Consider the following 22,742-nt stretch of genomic DNA (forward strand, 5'->3'; position numbering starts at 1 on the left):
AGATAAACCAACAGCTACAACAACAGAAACTTTAAACCCAGTGCGGCAGACATTAAAATCCTCACCACTGCAAACCATTTACACCTTTTAATTCCTTTCAGCCTGTCTGCCACTGTGTGATATGGGCAACGTAACTATTATTCTCCCCATTTTACAGATGAGTAACTTGAATCTTAGCAAAAGGATTGTTCAAGGTTACAAAGCTCAGTAGCAGAACTAAGATCTGGAACATAGACCTCTGATTCCAAATGCAGAGCTTTTTCCATACATTATTTCTCCACAGTCAGAATATATGCTCAACGAAAGTATAATCTAGCAACTGAATTCAAACCCTGGACTCCAGTGACTGCTCTAGAATATCTACATAATGGAATATTAGAAGGCAACCAGCAGGGAAAGATTTCCTTGAAGTTGCATAGCCAACATACTACATTTACTTAGATTGTTTGCACTCTCTAGGTTCTAGGCTGGTGTTGCTAGTGACTGTGAGAACTCCTGGAGTAGAGAGAAGAGCAGAGAAGACACATATTGATAATGAATTAAACCCCAAGGGCAACACAGATATCTGTGACAAGTTGCCATGTAAAGCAGCATCCCAACTTCTCCTACCAGAAATCTTAAAGGTTTTATTTTATTAATCAGGGACAATGGCTCTTGATATACCACTTAAGTCCACACCTCCAGGGTTTTGCACTGTGATTGAGTTGAAACAAATTCCATTTGTTTCTGTGGTAAAGAGACCTAGTTAAATAGACTAGCATTCCCCAACTAACTGCTAGCTAAATGAACGTCTTCCCACCAAAAACCAGATATATTCTGCAGGGCTTAGAAACTGAAGAAACACCATCTTGAGATTTTAATCAGAGATTTTAGTGGCCAGATTTCAAGATCACCTGATGTGATCATATTTGAGGGGATTATTTTTGTATATGTCCAGAAATTTATTTGGAAGCAGTGAAAATATTCTCATTCTTCATGGTAAAAAATATTTTACAGCTCAATATGTCACATTCACTTGCATCTCCGTAATTTCACCTTGCTTCCTTGTTACTAAAATGCTTCCTGCTCGAGTCAATGTGATCCATCTAAATGCTACATGCTTGAAACCAGGTATTACCCCCTTACCTCTCTCACAGCACCCAGCACAATGCAGGGCCCACAGCGGGATCTATATATTGGTCGACTTATTTTTTTAATGCACAATATTGAAGATTGCTCTTTAAAATTCATTCCATAGGATGGTAGATAATGTACATTTTTGTTGAGACTTGCCTACAAGGGATGCCACACCTTTAAGGGATCAGGTCACTGGCTTTGAGGCTTAAAGCTCTCAATTCCAAAAGACACAGAGGGACAGCCCAAGTCATTCAAATAAGCTCACGATTTAATTTCATTTGAAAAGTAAACAATCATAAACAATTAAAATGGCAAGCTATAAAACAAGCATAAAACTTCCCATTGTTCCATAATGTGCAGCTACTACATTAGCTTCATTGTCTATTGTTCACGGTGTTTGGCAAGAATGCTTTAGGCCTGAAAGTTTGCTTAAGGAACACTGGGAGTGCCAGACCTCTACATCCATGTCTCCCATGAGCATATCCCATTGAGTATAGTTTCCTTTTTCTTTTTCTTTTTTTTTTTTGAGATGGAGTCTTGCTGTGTCACCCAGGCTGGAGTGCAGTGGCACAGTCTTGGCTCACTGCAACCTCTGCCTCCTGGGTTCAAATGATTCTCTTGCCTCAGCCTCCCAAGTAGCTGAGATTACAGGCGCCTGCCACCGTATCCGGCTAATTTTTGTATTTTTAGTAGAGACAGAGTTTCACCATCTTGGCCAGGCTGGTCTCAAACTCATGACCTCATAATCCACCCACCTCGGCCTCCCAAAGTGCTGGGATTACAAGTGTGAGCCACCGCGCCCGGCCTGAATATAGTTTTCAAATTTTAAATTGCTCTGACTTACACTCAGAGCATAAACATTAGACCAGCCATGGGCACTTTTTTATTGATGGAGTACAATACGAAGAGATTTCACTGTAGGGGGAAACATCAGCAAATCAGAAGTGCAGAGATGATCCCAGCCAGTCCAAAATGAGAGGGGCAGATGTAGTCATTAACACAATTTCTGATGAATAAACATACCCTCTTGCATTATTTTGCTGTTTGCCTGTTCTTCATGCTGTGTCTCTTTGGCAAAAGAGAGCCAATTTCTGGGTCTGAAAATGACTGTTAATCACATTTTTAAAAACATATTTTAGCAAAGGATGAAAACACTCACAAATGCAGCTGAAATTTTTAAAGAGAAAGAGTGAAAAGCAACCCCACCCCTGCAGCCAAAACAACTTAGTGTGGGAACAGTGTCATGTTGACTCATCTCTGAAGACCAACTGATTTGTAAAATCATCAGAAATGAGGTGGCTGGCTCTGATTACCATTGTGATTTGCGGGTGTATTTATCCTTTGATAGAAAATCTGTTCAAATGAATTCTCCCACATATATGCCATGCATCAAGCAATGCGCTTGACAGTGATCTTCATAAAGAACTGAGCCTTGTCAGAGGTTATCTTTTCATTCAAAGGTACAAAATGAAAGATGGAGATGTAACTCCACACCAAATTTGGCCCCGTGAAAAGAAGCTATAGAATGACTATCTGAAGAGGCCAAGAGATTTTGAATAAAAAAGGCAAAGACCAGGAAAACAATGACCTTGAATGGAAAATTATGGGAAATATGATTAAGGTAGCTGTGTGTAGACCAGGAAGATAACGTAGGAAAATTAAGAGGATAGGGAAATTTAATTCTCTTCTGTAGAATATTAGCCCCTTACCTCCTTACCCATCCCTTGAGACAGATTAGATCTTAAAATGCCTTTCATCTCTGGTAGACAGGTTGCAGCACCAATAGGCTAAAATATTCATGGGCAACAGCCTGCAAATTCCAACAAGCCACATTAACTGCTTAGATATACTGACGATAAGAAGGTTACCACCAAACGCCATCAACTCATAGTACCATATGATCTGCTTACTATGCAAATGTGTACATACACGTGAAGTCTGATTATTATAAATAACTCATTTCCCAGCTGCGTACACACTCTACAGAAAAAATGACACATTGCCTGACTATCACTAAAAGATGCCAAGTGAATGTGATTTATAAAATCAGTCTTCCAAACCTGTTTCTCCTGATTTTAGGTTCTGTCGGGAACATAAAAGGAAGTCCCAAGTGAAATGAGAGTTGTCTGACATTCAATAAACAGGTTTATTGGTGGACACTACAATGCTAGAAACCAAGGCTTGCCTTCCTTGGAGCTAGTCTGAATGGTGACTTGGTAAACTGTGAATTAAGCTGAATCATTGCACTGGCTCTGGAGGGAACAGAGGCTATGAGTGGCTAAATGGTTGCATACTATCCCACTTCCTCTACACATTAGCTAATTAGTTGGCTGCCTACATGCAAAGCATTTGCTAGATACTCTCCCAAGGAAATAAAAAAAACTTCACTCCTCGTTTCAGTAGGTCCAGTCGAGAACCTAGCCTCTCCTCTCCTTGCTTTGGGATTGGTTTTGTCTTGGAGAAGACATAATGTCCACATATGCACAAACACACACCTCACTGTGGGTACCTCATATCTAGTTCCTAATCTAAATTCTCCCAGGGATTCCTCTGTGATCCTGACTTCCCAGCTTCAGGCTGCGATTGCCTTCCTCCTCTTGTGGCTACTCTGTTCCCAGGCTCACCCTCTGGCCCACCTCAGCCTGGATGTCTAGTTTCTTAGTACTTACCTAATTTGAACTACTTATCTCTTTAGCCCCGAGTTTTGTATACAACCTTGTTTTCACTTTTCTTCGTGCTAGCTTGTACCACCTCTGCAGGATTACATATTCCTAGAAGCCCCACCGTCATTGCAATGAGGGACACATTCAGGTTTTGAGGTATCTGAAATGCATGCAATTGAAAAGGGACTCTTTTTAAGAAGATGAGTACACAAATATAAATGTAAAGTCATAAGCAAAACTTTGGAGGGGACCCATGAAAGTGAGGTGACCTAGAGCTTGAGTTTCATCCATTTCTTAATAAATCTGCCTCTGATGTGGACACCGTCATTCTAGTGGATTGCCATTAATGGCTTTTGGCCTGTCTTCTGAGAAACCCATCTATTTCTACAGCACTTAGGACTTTTTCCTTGAGAATTTGAGATTTTAATAAAACTTGAAAGTGTTTATGCCCATAAGAGGTATGCAATCAATATCTGCAAATATAAATAATAAAAATGATAAGAAGTGATCACAGGGACCCCAAACTCTCAATGCACAAAATGTGGGAAAAAGAAGCTCATGAACCCCACCTGTTATCTTGGAAACTGCTACTGTTACATACCTAGCTCGATAGCATTTGAAATAGCTCCTAACTAGATAGTATTAGAAAACCCTTGTTTCGAGTTACTGATAGCAAGAAAATGACACTGACACTGGCAATTTAGAAAAGGCAAACTCAGAGGCTAAGTTTAGGCTAAGGAAATTACAGAGTACAAGAACACTTCTTCCGTCCTTTCCTTCCACAGGTTCCTCAAGCTGCCTCTCCCCACTGGCCTCCCACTTTGCCCTCAGTAGCTACAATTTGGCCAGAGAGTTCTCAAGCTAATTTCATACACAGACCAGTGAGCAAGAATCCCTGCTCCTTTTTTTTTCTGAGTTCTTTGAATATTACTGTATTATATCCTCAGGATTTCTATTCATAGTTTGCCCTAGGGCTATTGTAACAAAGTACCACAAACTGAGTGGCTTAAACCACAGTAATATATTATCTCAGCTCTACAACTTAGAAGTTCAAAATCAAGGTGTTGATAGGGGTGGTTCCTTCTGCGGGTTGTGAGAAAATGTTCCAGGCTCTTCTTCTTGGCTTACGGATGGTTGTCTTCTCCATGAGTTTCTTCATATCATGTCTTCCTTCTATGCATGTTGTCTCTGTGTCCAAATTTCTCCTTTTTTATAAGAGGATAATCCTGGATTGGAGCTCACCCTAATTGCATCATTTGAACTTGATTACCTCTGGAAAGGCTCTATCTCCAAATGGGGTCACATTCCTTTGTACTGGAGGTTAGGACTCCAAAATATCTTTCTTGGAGTATACAATTCAACCCATAACAAAACTATAAGCAGCTCTCTTTATTAGATGCTAGGAAAAAGTATGTGCAGCTAAGGTGACCATTAGTTCACTGAGCAAAGCAGATATTACCTTAGGATGTCAAAGGGGTGTTTGAAGACTGCATTACACTAATGCAAAAAACAGATTGAGAACTAACATGATGTTAAGTAACAAGTATAAATTTGGCAAAGAATAATGTAAAATTGCATAACTTTTGTTGTTTTGCTTCCATGTCCATGGACATTTGAATAAGTAAACTCAATACATTACAGCTTTTTGAAGGACAGACAGTCCATAATCTCTGACAATCTATAGTTCCTTTAAATGCCTCTCTGCCAGATAATTTAGGGCTCACAGAAAAGAGAGGTTAAGACCTATCACTTACCCCTGAAGTGTGACATTAGGCTTTAAATGTATTTCATCTCTGGATAAAAGATTGTTTAGTGCTTACTTTTTGAAGCATACATTAGCAACACAGGACCTAAGGATGGCATGTGAGATCATTTTAATTGCTAGGAGGGCCAGTCACTATTAGCTAAATGTCATCCCCCCTGAAAGAGTGGCCAAGCACAGTGCTCCACCTGACTGGTAATTAGAATCTTGTTACCTCCTACCATTAAAATGAGGGGCTGAAACATTAGCACACCAGAGTGAATGAAGAGGGTAAATATGATTTGATGATCATGAAAATGAAAGCCAACTATTAAAGCAAGAGGAACAAGATATGAACGGATTGCATTTAGTGCCCACCTAGGTAAATAATGCTTTATCAGAGCGATGCTCCAAAAGGAGTGAAGGGTGCCTATCCACCCTTGACTTCCTGCATCTGCTTGGAGGATTCCTTTGACCTTTGTTTTTTACCCCCTTTCCCTCCTTCCAAAATTTACTTTTGTGACTGTTGTGGGTGTTTGGGTTCTTATTTTAATTTATTTTAAAGTTTGATTTAAATTTGGAACCTGCATAAGACTTTTGACATTTATTTCTGGGGGTGTTTTCTGAAGCTGGATGAAGTGGGTGTTGACTGACAGACACGTTGCTATGGGAACAGCTGTCATTGCAGAGACTAAGGCTTTATTTCCTACTCTTCTTTTGTCAGGCAAAGGTTTGTGGGATATTTTAAAAATAGTATAAGTGCCCCAGAATTAACAGGAAATTGTTCAGTGACTCTTTTCTAACATACCTATCAAAACCTGCAATAGTTTTCATTCTGTACTGCTCTGTTCTGCATATGGATTCATAACTTTTTTCTTTAAAACAAGTGCTTTCCAATATGGCTTTCTCTCATTGGTTGTTTGCTCTTCACATTTCCCCTATGATACTGGTCCTCTATAAAATCATACAGGTAAGGAAATCAAAGTAATAAAAGGCATCCAACAGTCATCCCAAAGAAACATTCAACTAGCGTGACCATGGACTTGGGCGACCTATAAGCTCCATCCTGGTGCTTTATTTACTGGGCAACTTCTTCATCTTAGGATGTTAAAGAGGAAATTCAGGAGATGAGAAAATATATGCAAGTTAAAAGAGGAGCATATAAGTTATCTTAGACTTAAGTTGGGTTCAATTATTTTTATCTCTATTCATTTATTTATTCTCTACCTTTAGTAGCCTCTTCGAGATTTGAGTAGATGATTAAATAAGATGCAGGAGTTCTACATCAAATCCTAGTCAGCCCCAAATCTTCTATTTCTCAGGTTGCTCATTCCACAGCGATTCATTACAGCTCCCAAACCAATTGAATTCTGAATACATTCCAAGCATCACTTAGAAAAATGACAAAAAAAAGCAGAAACCCCATTGAACAATCTGCTCTAAAAATAAAGAAGATCAACCCTTCTCTAAACTCAGCTTTCTATGAACCCGAATCCAATCATCTCTTTTCTCGACAACAGGTGCCTCCCTATATTACTCCACATACCCACACAGTGCAGAACCCCATGTAGGTTAGCTTCTGGATTTCTGAAAATAGTGCAGGGGCTGATTGTTTGCATTATTTTGTGTTTTTCTGGCTGCATTCAATTTCTACCATCTCTTCACTGGTCTTTCTTTGCTTCCTTTTACATGAATGTCAAATTTTGCATTTGTTAAGGGCCATCATCCAGACACTGCTGGAAAAGCAAAATTTCACCTTAATAATGTTTCAGATGTACACTACCTAAACAAGAATTAAACTCATAGTTTAGACAAAGTAAAATATATAAAACATAAATTTATTTCCTTGAAACTTGGCTCAAACTAGTATCTTTTCTTTCATCATTCCATTGGAGGAGGTTTATAGGGTTGTTTTTCTCTACACAGGATCTCTAAGTGTTTATGTCATCTTGATACATGGAAATTTCCTTAATTAACTAAAATTGTGTACTCCATCATATTTTCTCACCTCCTGAAAATACCTATACAACATGCAAGAGATTTGTGAGGATCTTAATTATGTATGGCAAGCATGGTTTGATATTTCAGGAACCTCAGGTTTTGTTTGTGTGGTGGGTGAGAGGGGGCAGCTAGATTTTTTTTTTTTTTTTGAGACAGAGTTTCACTCTTACTGCCCAAACTGGAGTGCAATGGCATGATCTTGGCTCACTGCAACCTCCACCTACCAGGTTCAAACAATTCTCCTGTCTCAGCCTCCTGAGTATCTGGGATTACAGGCGCATGCCACCACGCCCGGCTATTTTTTTGTATTTTTAGTAGAGATGGAGTTTCACCATGTTGACCAGGCTGGCCTCGAACTGCTCACCTCAGGTGAACGGGGGCGGCTAGATTTAAAGTGAGAAAGAAATATGCCGAGAAAGTTTGTATCGATCTTACCTTCCCCTTCTTATGGCTGATTTCAGGAGTAGACTGGAAGGGAGATCTTAGAACAGAGAAAAATGATGAACAAAATAAAAGAGGTTAGGAAAAGAAGCGAGTGATAGTGTGAGAATAAAATTCAATTGAAGAAAATGTTAAAAAGTGCTGAGAATATATTATCATAATGCAGACTGAGATAGTCTGCAGCTTACTCATTGCAAGTATAACATTATTTGTACATTTTTAATAAAGCCAAGTGTCATTTCCTTTTTTTTTAAGATTGTATAATGGAACAATTACTAAATTTGGAGTCAGATGAGCTAGAATTTGGCTCTCATGTGATCCGATATGTGATCTTGGGCAAGTAACAATTTAGTTGAGACCATCTCTTCCTCAGAACAACACCCTGCCTCCCTACAACCCAGAAAGCATTTAGAAAAACTGTAAACTACTCTCCAAATCTAAGTTATTATTATTGTTTTCCTCTTTCTTCTCCTTCTTTCCTTCATTCTCCAACTTCTACTACCAGTTACCAACATCATCCTCAACATCATTGTCATTATCCTCACTAGGGGAAAGTATCTGGGCTGGAAATCCTGTTTTAGCATTTGTTCCCTGTAGTCACATGCTTATAAATGATTTACCTACAAATTCCGGAAAAGAACCATCAAAAGAGATTTTCCTTATATCTCCTCTATTTGACTTTGCTGATCATATCTCTAAAGCTAGGTGTTCTGCTATATTTTGCTATAAATGGATCCAATTTGGCCAATGACATTAAATTATTAATCTGGAGTAAGCAATGAGTATTTATGTAATTCACTTGCAAACTGTAATTGTCAATTAGAATATCCAATGCCTATATATCTAGGCATACATCCATACAGTTTATCCTCATGCAATACAGGAAAATTGAAAATCCAATAAGTAAACTCTTTTACTAAGAGACATAACTGAAAAGCCTGTTGTCACTTTTTAACAGACTGCAAATCAATAAGTGATGTAGGGCTTTACTTTTTGGTAGCATTAGGATGTTGACTTCAGCAATAAGCATGCTATAGATCAGAAGTTGGGATAGAATGCTCTGCTATGATATACAAGTAAAAAGCTTCTTATTTTAGAACTGTAGACAGTTAGCTTATCCAATGACCAGCTGTACTGCTGTACTATCTTGTGGAGTAGAGTGTAATCTATGGCCATCACACTAGTCTTTTCACTACAGCTTCTACCCAGGGAGGGGGAAAATGCAATACATTACAGTGAAAGTTACCAATACACAAATGCAGAAAACCTAATATAATAAAAATAACCCCTCTCAGCCTCATTCACACTGAGAATAAATGAAAATGTTATTATTCATGCTGCTGTCAGACAGGATCATATCTGAGTCACATCAGACACAACTGAATCTAGCTTGATTTTTTATGTACAAGATCCCTAGAGAAAAGAGAATCTGCAGAACTCAAAAAAAAGAAAAAAAAAAAAGGAGAAAACCACTCCACTGTTTGCAGTGTTCACTCTCAGGACATTTTGGATTATCCTGTTTAAAGTCATAGAAAGAGGGAAAATTCGAGTTTAATTTCCAGGTTGACTCCTTCCCAAATTTGTTATTTTAGGCAAGTCACCTAACTTTTTTATGCCTCAGTTTTCTTCATGTGTTTATAGTGAGGTAAGAATAATATCTACCCCATAGGATTTCTGGAAAAAATCAATTAAAATAAAAAATTCTTAAATATCCTGAAAACTCTATTATGCTATATAAATGTTAGTTGACAGTAATAGTTCATAGTGGCAGCAGTAGCAGAAACAGCAATAACAAAAGGCACACATCATCGATTGCATAACCCCTCAGCAGGGCCATAATCAAACACGTTAATATTCCTGCAGCAAAAGATATGAATATTGACACTTAGTGGAATAAACAAAAGAATATAAATTGCCTGCTGTCAGTCAAGGTCAGATTTTGCTGCCAAATAAGTTTTGTGGCCAAATGTATAAAACAAATTTAAAAATAAAAACCAACAACAACTTTTTCTGGATTTCAGAATTATGGATAAATAGATTTTGCATTTGAACTAATAAACCAACATACAAGCCACACTTTACTATGGAAATAATAGTTATTAAATGTCTTCCTAGCTGTTCTGCATCTCAACTATTCTCATTTCACTTTCCTTCCTAATCTAATACCTCAACTTTTTTTTTTAAACTTATCATTCCATTGCCCTTCTTTTAATACTCTCCAGTCTCCACATTGCTAGGACAAGTTTTCAAGCATAATAGGAAGACAAACACTCCCAAATATGATGACAGTCTCCTAGACTGGTCCCGTTTCCCTCCAACCCATCCTCCACCTAGCAGTGAGAGATCTTCTTAAAATGAAAATTTAGATGTGGCACCTTTCTGCTAAAATCTTTCAATGCCCTTCCATAATTCTACTCAACAAAGATCTAACTTTTTAATATCGTGCACAAAGCCTTTTCTGAGCTGGTTCCTGCCTCTCTTTCCAGCCTCATTTTGCTGCTCGGCTCCCTCCTTCCCCATCCACAAAGCCCATATTTCAGTCCAGCCAAATGACTTGCATTTGTGAATATACAATTTCACAGTGAATATACAAGTCAATATACAATTTCTTACCTCTGCATTTTGCTCACACCGTCCCTTCTGCTATGACTGTCCTTCCCCAATTAGGTCTGCCAAGTAACTATTACTCATCCTTTGTCCATCCTCTCAAAAAAAAATTTCATCTCTGAAGTCCACCCTGTCCTTTCCACCTTTCTTCTAACACTCATGCCGTCTTAAGCCAGCAGCTATCATGCCCTAATCACATTGCCACGTGGACCGCATTATGGCACAATTACTTGCTATAATTATGCATCTACTCCTCTTCCCAGACTCTTAAATAGGCATCCCTGGTACAGCAAACTGGCACAGGCACTTTACAAAGTGAGTGCTTAGTGAGCATCTGCTTCATGAATAAAAGTGCTTCCTATAACTTTTCATCAAAACTACAGATGTTCAAGGTATATGAAAAGCCACCACTCACTAACTTTAAAGTTGGAGAAAAGTTCAGATGTCTTTTATTTCTCAGATAAAATTTAGGTTTGTTCTCTAACTGTAGTTCTCATGGAAGAACTATTAAACAGTCTGGTGCTCAAGTTGAACAAAATTCTCTGCTTTTTACCTTAGTCTATTCCTAAAACAAGAAATACAAAGCATTTAAGCAGGTATCACTAGCACTAGACAAAGATTAGAATTTAGCCAACAAGAGTTTGCTTTCAAGTTGGAAAGCTTTCAGAGAGAGAAAAATGCAGAGAGAGGACTTAGGTCCATAGAATTTTTCATAAAGGCATGACTTTCCCACCACTTCCAGGGGAGTTACTTCATGTGTTCGTGACATTTGCTCTACATGCCAATGTCTGAAAATCCCTGGCATCTACCACACAAGCATATCCATGGTAAGGAGAAAAATGTTCCAGAAAGAAAAATGCGTAGAGTGTGCAAGGATAGTCTTGACAGGAAAACCTGCAAGGACCAAAACACATGTCTGAAGGACTCAGATACTATTCAGAGACACTACTAACTAGTACATTCCAAGGGTATTTGGGATGAATAATTAAAGATACTTTATGTATTAGGAAACACTGAGCCTGTCATATTCATTCTTTTCTTCCACTTATCATTTTTGTCTTTATAGAAACCAGGTTTCTTTTTACATTAGGAAGAGCAGAGTCATCTCCAGATGGGAACGGCTCTGTCTTATCTTATTCATCTTCCATGACTAGTATAGTGTCTGTCTCATAGAAAGCTCTTGTTTATTGAACAAAACTAAAAATTTTCACTTAGAGAACATACTTTCAAAAATCTCTTTCTACATCTTAGCTCTAATTAGAAAGTATTTCTAATGTACTGATTTGGGTGACTGCTTGGAGTTAGGGCATGGTACTTTTTTACCCGAGGATCAGGTACCCAGATAAAATGACCTGAACTCTGGTATCCCTAATACTACTTGCCATGGACCTTCAGCCACAGGCTCAGTCAAAGCCACAGAATAAGTGACAGAACACTCTCCCTTTCCTCCTCTTCCCCGAATCACAAAGGTCCTGGTATTCCCTCACATGGTTTTGCTCAAATAAATAAGGAGGCATGAAATAATCCTGGGGAAAAACAGCACTTCAGTGACAATGAATTAATCACTAAGGAGAGCTGATATCACAGTACCATATTTTAAAAATAAAAATGTAGGAAAGCCCCAGTAAAATATGACAAATTTGCAGAACTTCTGGGTGGAGTTTGTAAAATACTCACTTGTCCATCAGACACAGTCTATCTTCTTCTGCCTTGGCCTAGAGTGCTATTGCTTAACTGTAGGGATTATCTACCACAACATTTTACAATGAAGAAACTGAGACTTGAAAGGTAACTTATGCAAGTTCACACATTCTAATATCCAAGAGAAATACTACCTTCCTCTCCTGCATATCAGAGCTTTGTCTTGATAACAGCCCTACTTGAAATGGAGAAATGACCAGTATCTTCTACCCTCCACACAAAATGCTTCAAAGATGAAAGCACAATTACAGAGTTTAGAGGGCCTAGAACACTTGTTCAAGGGGGGCAAGGACAAGGAGAACAAGAAGTGAAATGGGACAGAGGAGCTCTTTCTCTTGTTTAAGACTTATAAGGTGCTGTTGAAAAATCTATGGATAAGCATCTTAAATCATGGTAAATTACACACTGCATGCTGGTGACTCGGTCATGGAAAATTATGAAGCTACGTGATGTCTCATTTGTTGTGCTGAAAACAAATGTAAATAAATTACTGAGAGAATCTCATTTACATTTAGAAATTCATCCTGACGCATGACATGACTACCAATTTTTTTAAAGATACTTTGAGAAGAAATGCCACTCATTAAACCCAGATCATGAGGATCATAGTATGAGCTTGATTTGGTACAGGGTTTTCAAAGCAAGGAAACACTACCCTTTCATACTAGGAGAACCCCCCCATCCTCCAACCCTGCCACGCATACACACACACACACACACACACACACACACACACACAGAGAGAGAGAGAGAGAGAAAGAGAGATACACTCACTCACTCACACAAGGGAGAGGAAATAGCATTAGGCTCATGGTTGTTTCTCTTTTTCTAATGACCCATCTGCTGTTCCTCACGTTCACAGACAACACTCCGGACCCACTGTTAGTGGGACTAGCTGGTTGCCCAGTAGAGTGGATGGTTCATGGTGAGCCATTCACACTCTCTCACCCCATTCCACCCATGACCTAAGGCAGCTGGCAGGGGTTAATGGGACAGAATGGAGTTAACTGGCTCCTGCAGGGATCAAACCCATGACCGATCTCATTAACACTCTGCTTTGACCAACTGAGCTGCAAAGCCATGGACTCTCATTGAATAGGAATTGGTCATCAAGTGGCACAGATGCCCTGCACTAAGATGCAGCTGACCTGAAAAGGCAGATATAAAATGCAGGAGATTGATGGGATTTGAGCAAAAACCTTGAAGGGCTTCAGGTCTAGGGTAGCTGTTAGGCTTGTTGCCATGCTTAATTTATCCCATCCACCTCTCCATGACTCCATTCAAATCACCCAGGGCAAAAGCAAGGACTTACGAAACAGGGACAGAGAGTTACAGCACATTGAATGTAATGAGAGCAAATCAGGCAAGCACTTAATAACAAGTTTTGAGAACTGTTATATATAGTCTAAAAAGCTGCAGCTACAAAGGGTTGAACCATTGTCTCTTGCTGATATTACACTACACTTAGCATCCTTTGTGCAATATTGTTCCTTCGACATCGTATAAAATAACCCATCCTAATGCCCTGTCTTCTAAGTGAGGGCCTGGGACTTAAACTTTTTTCCTCTGCAGCTGTGACTATGGGCTCGCTTTCCAGCTCTTAAATGTCCTCCCATCTTTTCTCTTTTCCCCATTCTAAATAGATACTGCAAAAAGTTGTTAAGTTTTGCTTTCCACCCCACAAGGGTAAAATACAATCATTTCCTAAATAGGGATATTATGGTGTGTTCGGTCTCATCCACAGCAGAATATTTACATAAGCCTGAAGAGGTCTGAGAGTTTATTGGTTAAGGGAAAAATAAGCAGGCCATGAAATAATTATTTTTCATTGTGCCCTGCCAAAGCCATTCAGCCAAAGGCTAAATTGAGCTGCTATTGTGATTATTTGAACTGTGGAGCCAAAAGTCTTTGCTGCAAAGCATCCCAGCTGTCCTAAATTTTGTTCTGATGGTTAGTTTTCATTCGGGCTCAGACCCTGCCAAAAAAATGGTTCCCAAAATAGGCGGGTGGAAGGGTTGCTTTATCCAGACCCACATCAATTACCGATTTAGGGCCATTCAGAGAACTTGATTATTAACAAATCACTTCCTGAAACTGTAATGACAGGATTCCCATATGCAAACGGCAAGTCGCTCATTTGCACACAGTGAGGTGAGGAAATTAAAACTAAGACTTCCCAAATTTACTGATGGTCACTTTTTTTTTAATGCTGATTGTACTTTACGGCTAATGAGTTTTTCCCAATGGTCCTCACAGCTGGAATGCTGCAGTAACAGCAGTTGCCCAGGCTGGATTAATGGGAGCATCGACCCTGTGCTTGCCTGACATCTCAACAGGTATGTCTAGTGACTGTAGCATTTCATGACCGAGTAAAATGGCCCTTCTAGGGCTTTAGGAAGCAATGTACACTTTGTTTTGTTCAGTTTGGCATCCCCCACATCTGGAGCAATACCTGTCCATTGTAGGCACTCAAGCTGTATGTGCTGGAAAGAAGGAAGGAGGAAAGGAGGGAAGAAAGTAAGGAAGGGAGGGAGGAAGGTAGGAAGGCAGGGAGGATGGATGGAAGGAAGGCAGGAAAGGAGGCAGACTAACAATCCAGTGGAACCTAGAGTTTAAGTTAGTGTTGTCTTCTAAATAAATATTCCTTTTGTGTGCTGGGATGAACACATTTCTGAAAACTAATCTAGTGTAGAGGCACAGAAAATAGCCAAATCAGTTATCTTTTATCAAACCATTACTTGTTTCTACTCTGGCCAAGATCCATTCACAATGGAGAAAAGAAGGTAATGCAATATATTAATTTAATGCATGTACTATCAAAATGTACACTAGCTTAAACAAAAACCAATGTGTCTCTAAAAGATTCCCTAAGATTTTCCTGCAATTTACCTCTCCATTAATATATTTCAGAAATGGAATCAGCTGCAATCGTACATCAATACCACGTAAACCAATAAGGCCCATCTGGAGGGTACATGAAGGAAAGCAGAATACCAGACACCAGGAGGAGGGTTCCCAGAGACTCTCAGGGAAACTATTCCTGTTATCTGCACCTACATGGCATCCAGAGGGAGTTTCCTGGAGCTTCAAGTTACTCCCACTTCTTATGGGAGAAGTTTGATGTGCCACGAAGCCAATTCTTCAATGCAGGGGTAGAGCCTGGAGACACTGAAATCACCCTTTGGAGAGAGGGTGGGTTTTTGTCATTTCTGGAATTACTTGGAAGGAGGGCAAAATCTTTGAAAGCAAAATTTATATAACATTAGTTGCAATTTAAAAAGTAATTTCCACTCATATTCAAACAACTCTGGAAACCTCCTTCCTTGAGATGCTTTCCTGGAACAATCACAAGGGTGTGGATTTCCTTGGCGTGTCTCTGTCACGGAATGATTTGCTCCCTGCCCACTCACTTCCCCACCCCGACCCTTGCCCCAAAAACTAAAGGTTAGGGATGGGAAAGGAGAATATTTACCCACCCAATAATCAGAACCGCTGTCAAACATCAGCCATCCCTAACTGTCCATCAGAGCTAACTAGTTCCAGATCAGTCTGTGAAGTCACCATGCATGGCAATGCATGAGCAGATGAGCCATCCTTTAAACAGAGATGGTAGCTAGAAGATACAGTCATGACATACAAGGAAATTCAAGATATCGCAAACCTAAAAGATACATTTGAAACACAAAATGGTTTTGTGATTAACAGCAGGGACATAACTGTAGGGGGTTTTCAAATAAATTTAGAGCTGTACAGCAGGGCACTGTGGCTCATGCCTGTAATCCCAGCACTTTGGGAAGCCCAGGTGGGCGGATCACGAGGTCAGGAAATCGAGACCATCCTGTCTAACACGGTGAAACCCCGTCTCTACTAAAAATACAAAAGATTAGCCGGGCGTGGTGGTGGGCGCCTGTAGTCCCAGCTACTCGGGAGGCTGAGGCAGAAGAATGGTGTGAACCCGGAGGTGGAGCTTGCAGTGAGCCGAGATTGCGCCACTGCACTCCAGCCTGGGCGACAGAGCGAGAGTCCATTTAAAAAAAAAAAAAAAAAATTAGAGCACTGCATAACTTCAGGCTAGGACAGGTAGGAAGTTTGTCATGGCTGTTTCTGAGGACAACACCAGAGAAGTTAGTGCCAAGAAGGACCTTCCCAATCACCCCCTCCACAACCACCCACCCACACCCACTCCAATTCCCATGTAAGAGACAAACACACCAAAGCCTGGAGACATGAGCATCATTCAAAATCACCATCAAATGCAATTATTCTTTTCTTAATTCTTAATCTCTATTTTTTTCCTCTCCACCCCATCTTTCCTTTATTGTCCCCATTTCTTCTCAACCACTTTATCATCTTTTAGTTCTCCCTGACTATGTCTCAGGGCTTCCTTCCTAGCAGTTGTAGGAATAATAAGCACTTGTTATACCAGGAACTATTCTGAGAGCTTTAATATTCACCACCTCATTTGATATTCACAACAGCTCTATGAGGGAGGCACTATTATTGTCTGTGTTTTATTATAGATGAGCAAATTGAGGTATAGAGAGATTAGGTGACTTGTTCCAGATTACTCAGCCAATTAGCAGCAGAGATATACTTTAAAACATCCTTCCACTTACATAGGAGGAAACTGAGGCATGAAGAGTTTTAGTAACATGCCCAAGGCCACTCAGCTTGGAAGAAGCAGCACCAGGACTGTGGAGCCCCTGCATACACTCACCACCTTCCTCTTTATCCTGCTCAGGACCCCAAAGCTAAAAGGCTTAAGGGACCAGGAGCAATGCTGAAGCCAAACAGCTGTGCTCGATAAGTCCCAGAGTCTACAGCATCATCAGGTTAAAAAACGTATTTAGAAATCTAGGGAATCAGGAAAAGGCATCCACAGAGTGCTTTTGTTTTGTGAAAACAAGGCAAGAATTATTTAGCATATGTTTCTGCAGAATGATTTTGCCAGTTTCAGTCATTAAAAATAAACGCTTAGTAGGGTGACATCTATTTCAAATAGTTGTAGCCAAAAATAAATTTCTGCTTTAAAAAAAAAAGTAATGGTTTGATAAAAGATAACTGATTTGGCTATTTTCTGTACCTCTACACTAAATAAATAAAGTCTGTCCAGGGCTTTTGGTTCTAACTTCTAGGGTAAATCAATTGGGAAAAAAGTATATGCACAAGAAATTTAACTGTCTTTTTCAAAGACAGTGGGGAAATCAAAGAATGTCCACAGATCATTGAAAACTCTATTTTAGTCATTTTAGCATGCTAATGTTCTTCCTCCCACCTGCCAAAGCTGTTTGCCAGAAAAAAAGCATAATCTCTACAAGCCTGGCCCCTTGTCTTTGGCCATACCCTTATGGGTCCAAACACAGCCCCTATCTACTTTATAGAAACTCAGGATCAGGACATAATCAAAGTCAAATGTCCTGAAAATTATTGGGTGAATGTTTATTACATTAATAAATTGTTTTTAAGAGGAAGGGCCATGCCAATGTCCTAGGGAGATCTTGGAAAATATCTAACATATGGTTATATAGTTACACTACCATTTAATTTCCATAGTCCTGGTAAGTCATTTTCATTTTGTTTTTCTATTCTCTCTTTTATACATTATTACTATCTGGAATAATACATGGCCTGAGATGAGAGAAGAAATAGCCAAAAAAGGAAAATTCTTGTAAAATGATAAGAACTAAGCCCATGACCCCCAGCAGAGGACCACCTTTGCCCCACTTTTATCCACTGAGGTCAGCCGTGCATGGTGACTTAACACCTTGTCTTTAGTAGCCTGACCTCTCTTCTGGCCTGCTGAGCCCCACACAACTTTCTGCAACTCGTGATTTAATTCCTGTCTGAGTTGGAGGCATAAAAAGAGCTTGACCTGACACCTGTGTGACAGCCACAGCTCTACCTGCTGACTAGATGCCCTTCTGGATCCATCCCATTGGCCAAATGGAGGGACAGAACATCTTCCCCTTTAAGGAAAAGGAAGAGATGCCAAGAAATGCTTCATTTCAATTAAACTTAGCAGAGAATCAGAACCAAATCAGTCACATTTATTAGAAGACCCTGCAAATGGCAAGAGTTTTGAAGACACCACTCAGAGTTAACTAAAGAATAGGTAAAATGTATGTGCACTCAAGGTGACTCACTTCTTCCCAAAGAATTATTGGTTCAAGGCAGGTGAGGGCTCCAGCTTACAGTTTATTAAATAGTACCTAGGTCCTGAGTTTGGGTGAAATGGTGGAATGCTTCCCATTTGATAACACATGTGGCTATCCGCTTGTGGGTATCTAATTTGGAGTACTATTAATGTGTAGCCTTTCCTGGCAAATCTGCCTAAGGGATTAGTCACCCCCCAAAAGTTCAGTTGAATATTAACCACATTAACTTTGCAGCCTGCAACATACTGTTACACACAAATAGCCTACAGTGCCATGTGGATGACTTGCTTAGCAATAAACATTCCATGCAGAGTCCCCAATGCTGGAAAAATTGTGTTCCATCAAAAGGACCACCCTGTCAATCCTGGCTGAGAACCCCACCCCCGACCACACACATACACACACACACACACACACACACACACAGAGAGAGAGAGAGAGAGAGAGAGAGAGAGAGAGAGAGAGAGAGAGAGAAGCCCAGTCTAGGGTATCATGGTTTTATTCAATTGCCAGATTTTCTCTGACTATGTAAGATTCCTTTTCCTTCAAGGTTTTACTGCAGGTCAAGTCCCCCAAGATTGGCTGAAATGATGTATCTTTAAAGGTAAGAATTCTAAATGTTCTGTGTAGATTTTGTTTTAAATCTCTCACCACAAAGGCCACATGTTCCTTCTGTTCCCCAAACATACTGTCCCCAAGAACAACTTCCTAATGTCTATAGTAATTCCAGAAAAGCCACAGAGAATTACTGTCTCCAGTAACCAGAAAAGAATAAATACATCCTGAACCCACATTATAAATAGAAATAGTCACTAATCTTCTGCTCAATGACAAGCACCCCCTTAGAGAAGACCAGCTCACCAAAACTCCACTGAATTATTGTCCTCTTTCCTTACACCCTAGTTCTTCGTTACATACATTCTTCAGCCCTTACAAACCACCCTTACAGAGGTGATTCAGTGTAATTAGAAATCGAGTTAAATCTTAGGGCCTGGAACCTTTATTTCTTCATAATGTTGTACACTTAATTGCTCTTGCCAGTTAGCAACACAATTATGTTGTCTAGAAATGGAGACAAACAATAGATTTTAGTATTTAAACAGGAACTGAAACTGCAAGCAGAGAGCCGCAAACCACACCATTAAACTGGAATTAAAGCTATATGTGAAAAGAAAAAGTTTCACTCCCAGCAATCATCAGCCTACCATGCAAAAAGAAACTACCCACAGATCAGAAGGAAGGTGGAACACAGGAGGTAAAGCTTGGGTTCCTAGTTTAGGATGGGATTTTATGAAAACCCCAGGCATAAAAATATGACAGGATAAAGTAGACGAATAACAATGCAGGACAACACTTGACCTTTAGTGGTTAAATGAATAAAAGAAGCCTCTGTATTAAGAGTATCCCTTGTGTATAATCATTGCCTCAATGCAGCCTGTCCCCAATCTCTATGCCTACCAAGATTTTCTAAACTAATGCCTTACTAACAGGGTTAGAAAAGAGAACAAACAACAATCAACTGAAATTCATTCCATTTTCTAGAAACTGTCACGAGAATCACAAAAACTCAAGTGGCGCACAGATTTGGCCTTGCATTTCCCTCTGGATCCCATGTCTAGAATTTCTATACACGCCCCCACCCCATCACCTCCGCAGTGCATGTACATTCTCATTATAATCTACAAAGGGATATCGGTCTTACAGAATAGCATCTTACTTCAGCTTTATGGAAGAAATTAATTCAGCCTCTATCTCCATTACCTCTCCATGTATAGACCTGGAAGGACTTAAAACATGCAAGGAACAACTAGAGTAGGTGTTGCCAGAAGATGCTCCTGCTGAAAAGGCTCTACAGAAAATGGAAAGACTGAGAGAACCCACATTGGAGACAGCAACTCTCCTCATATCTGCAAAGAATTGTGGCTGGTAAATACAGAAGTCCAATACTGCTTTGGAGGACAGACATGTCAAGATATTTGATGCCAAGTTCAGAGGGGCCTGAGCTTTTCCTGTTAGGTGAATTTGCAAAATTGCAGAGCCCCTAGTGAAAATAATTTCTCCCAGGAGAGGGGTGAGAGAAATTTCTGGGTTCAATTTTATGTCTTTGGGAATAGCACATTTTAGGAGTCCACCATCACTATTTCCTTCCAATTACACAAGTAGTTTTTCTGACAAAATAAAATTGGCAAAGAATATTTTCAAATTCCAGGAAGTTTTCACAAGATAGCAAAAAATACACAGGTAGTTCATAGGTTTGTGCATGGGTTATATGCCTAATTACATGGGCATCTGGCACCAACCCTAGCACAGAATTCATTGATGGCTCTGTCTAGCCTCTATCCTGCCTTGTACTTGCATTGAAAAAGCCTCTTCCCAATTGTTTTCTAGGCCCTACCTTGAAAAAATACTAAGTATTGCACTTTATGCCCTGCTTTCTGAAATGCAAGCATTGCACCAAAAGCTATGTTAGCCATCTCTATGCTACAACACTGGACCCCTCTTTATCTTTAATTTATCTTTAATTCAAAAGTAATTGTGTACCATTACAGCTCAGAGTTTAAAACGAGCTCTCTGAAAAACTTAAAAAAAAAAAGAAGAAATTAATTCTAACCCTTACCTTTGGCATCTTATAAGACTTTTGGCCATGACTTACCTGTATAAATAGAAAGAACTAATTTACTACAGAAATGCCCATGGGCGAACATGTACTAGCTAATGAAGTGTTCAGCTTTTGCATGATTAACCAGCTGGTGGGGGTAGTGTAAAAGCAGAGGGCATAAAATAATAAGAAAAATTGATTAGCAGTCGTTTTTTAAAGTAGTCCATGAAAAATTCCTTTTTTTATACTCACTAGCTCAGAAACCAACTGTAAGGGAAGAAAAACTTGAATGACTCACCAGGAAACTGAGCAGGCCCACGGCTGCTGTTTGTGTCTTCAAAATTCACTAAGTAGGGAGGCCCAGGTGAAGCAGGAAAAGACACTGAACTGCTTCCAAATGGACTGACTTACACAACAGGTCCTGCCAGTTGTCATCAAGTTAATTTTCTAATATGTTGCGAAACGCATTATATAAAGTTGAAAACTATGACTGGGCTCTGTGTCCATTCAATTTTCTCTCTGGAGCACTCTGCTAGACCACACTTGGCTTTAACTACCGCCAGACCAATTCATTAAGAAAAAGGGTATAGTCTTGAGCCAGAATATTTATACACTTGACTCAGAAACAATCTATTCTAGGGGATATTTTCCCAAGCTAAATGCACTACAGGCCTTTCCTATTCATAACATTCTTTAGCTGGTCTGCAACTCCCTTAAGTGAAAAGAAAAGGAGTCAGGTCCAAAAAATAAAAATGCAGCTGACCAAAAAGAAAGGAATGGCTAAGGAAAGGCGCGGGTTTGAGGTTACTTATAAAGCAATGAAACGCTCTTTCTTCCATTTGCTTTGATGACACAACTAATATTTACTCAGCTTAGCCCTCCCTTTAGCACAGGGACAGGCATTTCCCAGGCAGGGAAAAGAGAAAAACTGAAGCTGGGTATCCTCACTAGCACACTGTACTACAGCCCTAGATTCCACCTTCTACTGGAATGCTGACCATGTCAAAGACAGAATAAGGTGGTGCAGAGGCAGTGCCTACACAGAGATTCTTTCTCTCCCTTTCCCTTTCTCTTTCTCTTTTTCTTTCTCTTTGTCTCTCTCTCTCATGGACATGACCATAAACCAAGTGATCAAACCACAAGCCTCCCTGTCCCTTCACTCTTCTCTGTGGCCATAGATAACAGCCCTCTTCCCAACCAGACCTTTCACAGATTTGCAGCAGACCATAAGTAGAACCAGACACTGAGCCACGCATGGGATAAACACACCACCATTACCCGAAAATCAACCATTTTTCTATGACTCCCAGGTAGAGAATCATTAATCCCACTTTACCTTTTAGGTTTAACTATGAAAAACTTCACAGTGTGGTGGGAAGGCCACTGGCAGGTCTAGAAACCTGAGTTATAGTATGAGGTCTGCTGCTAGCCTAGCTGTGTGACCTTGAGCATACCACTTAGCCTTTCTGATCCCCAGCTTCCTCATTTACAAAATAAAGGGTTAGACAAGATCTCTAAGCCTTCTCCCAGTTCTAAGGTCTTCATTGTTATTTTTGTCTTTGCTCACTGATGCGTCAATAAACTAAAGGAGATGGGCTGAGCATTTGTCAAATTTTACATTATAAACATGTTCCAGGGTTGTGTTGTCCAATGTGGTGGCCACTGGCCACATGCAGTGACTATTGAGCACATGAAATGTGGCCAGTCTGGATTTCAGA

At 39.8% G+C, this 22,742-nt stretch overlaps 1 protein-coding gene and 1 long non-coding RNA gene across 3 annotated transcripts in view; both read right to left on the reverse strand.

Moving 5' to 3' along the window:
* Positions 1-22,742, reverse strand: part of ESRRG (estrogen related receptor gamma) — a 591,615-nt gene that overhangs the window by 509,849 nt on the left and 59,024 nt on the right. The window lies entirely within an intron of this gene.
* The window catches only part of LOC134758811 (uncharacterized), a 34,732-nt gene continuing 17,510 nt past the window's right edge, over positions 5,521-22,742 (reverse strand). Inside the window, exons 2-3 of the long non-coding RNA XR_010134439.1 lie at positions 7,957-8,002; positions 5,521-6,911 (exon numbers count right to left, since the gene is read on the reverse strand). This is a non-coding gene — a long non-coding RNA (uncharacterized lncRNA). The remainder of the gene's footprint in view (positions 6,912-7,956; positions 8,003-22,742) is intronic.

The sequence above is a fragment of the Gorilla gorilla genome, chromosome 1 (genome assembly GCF_029281585.2).
Source record: "Gorilla gorilla gorilla isolate KB3781 chromosome 1, NHGRI_mGorGor1-v2.1_pri, whole genome shotgun sequence".
Lineage (NCBI taxonomy): Eukaryota > Metazoa > Chordata > Mammalia > Primates > Hominidae > Gorilla > Gorilla gorilla.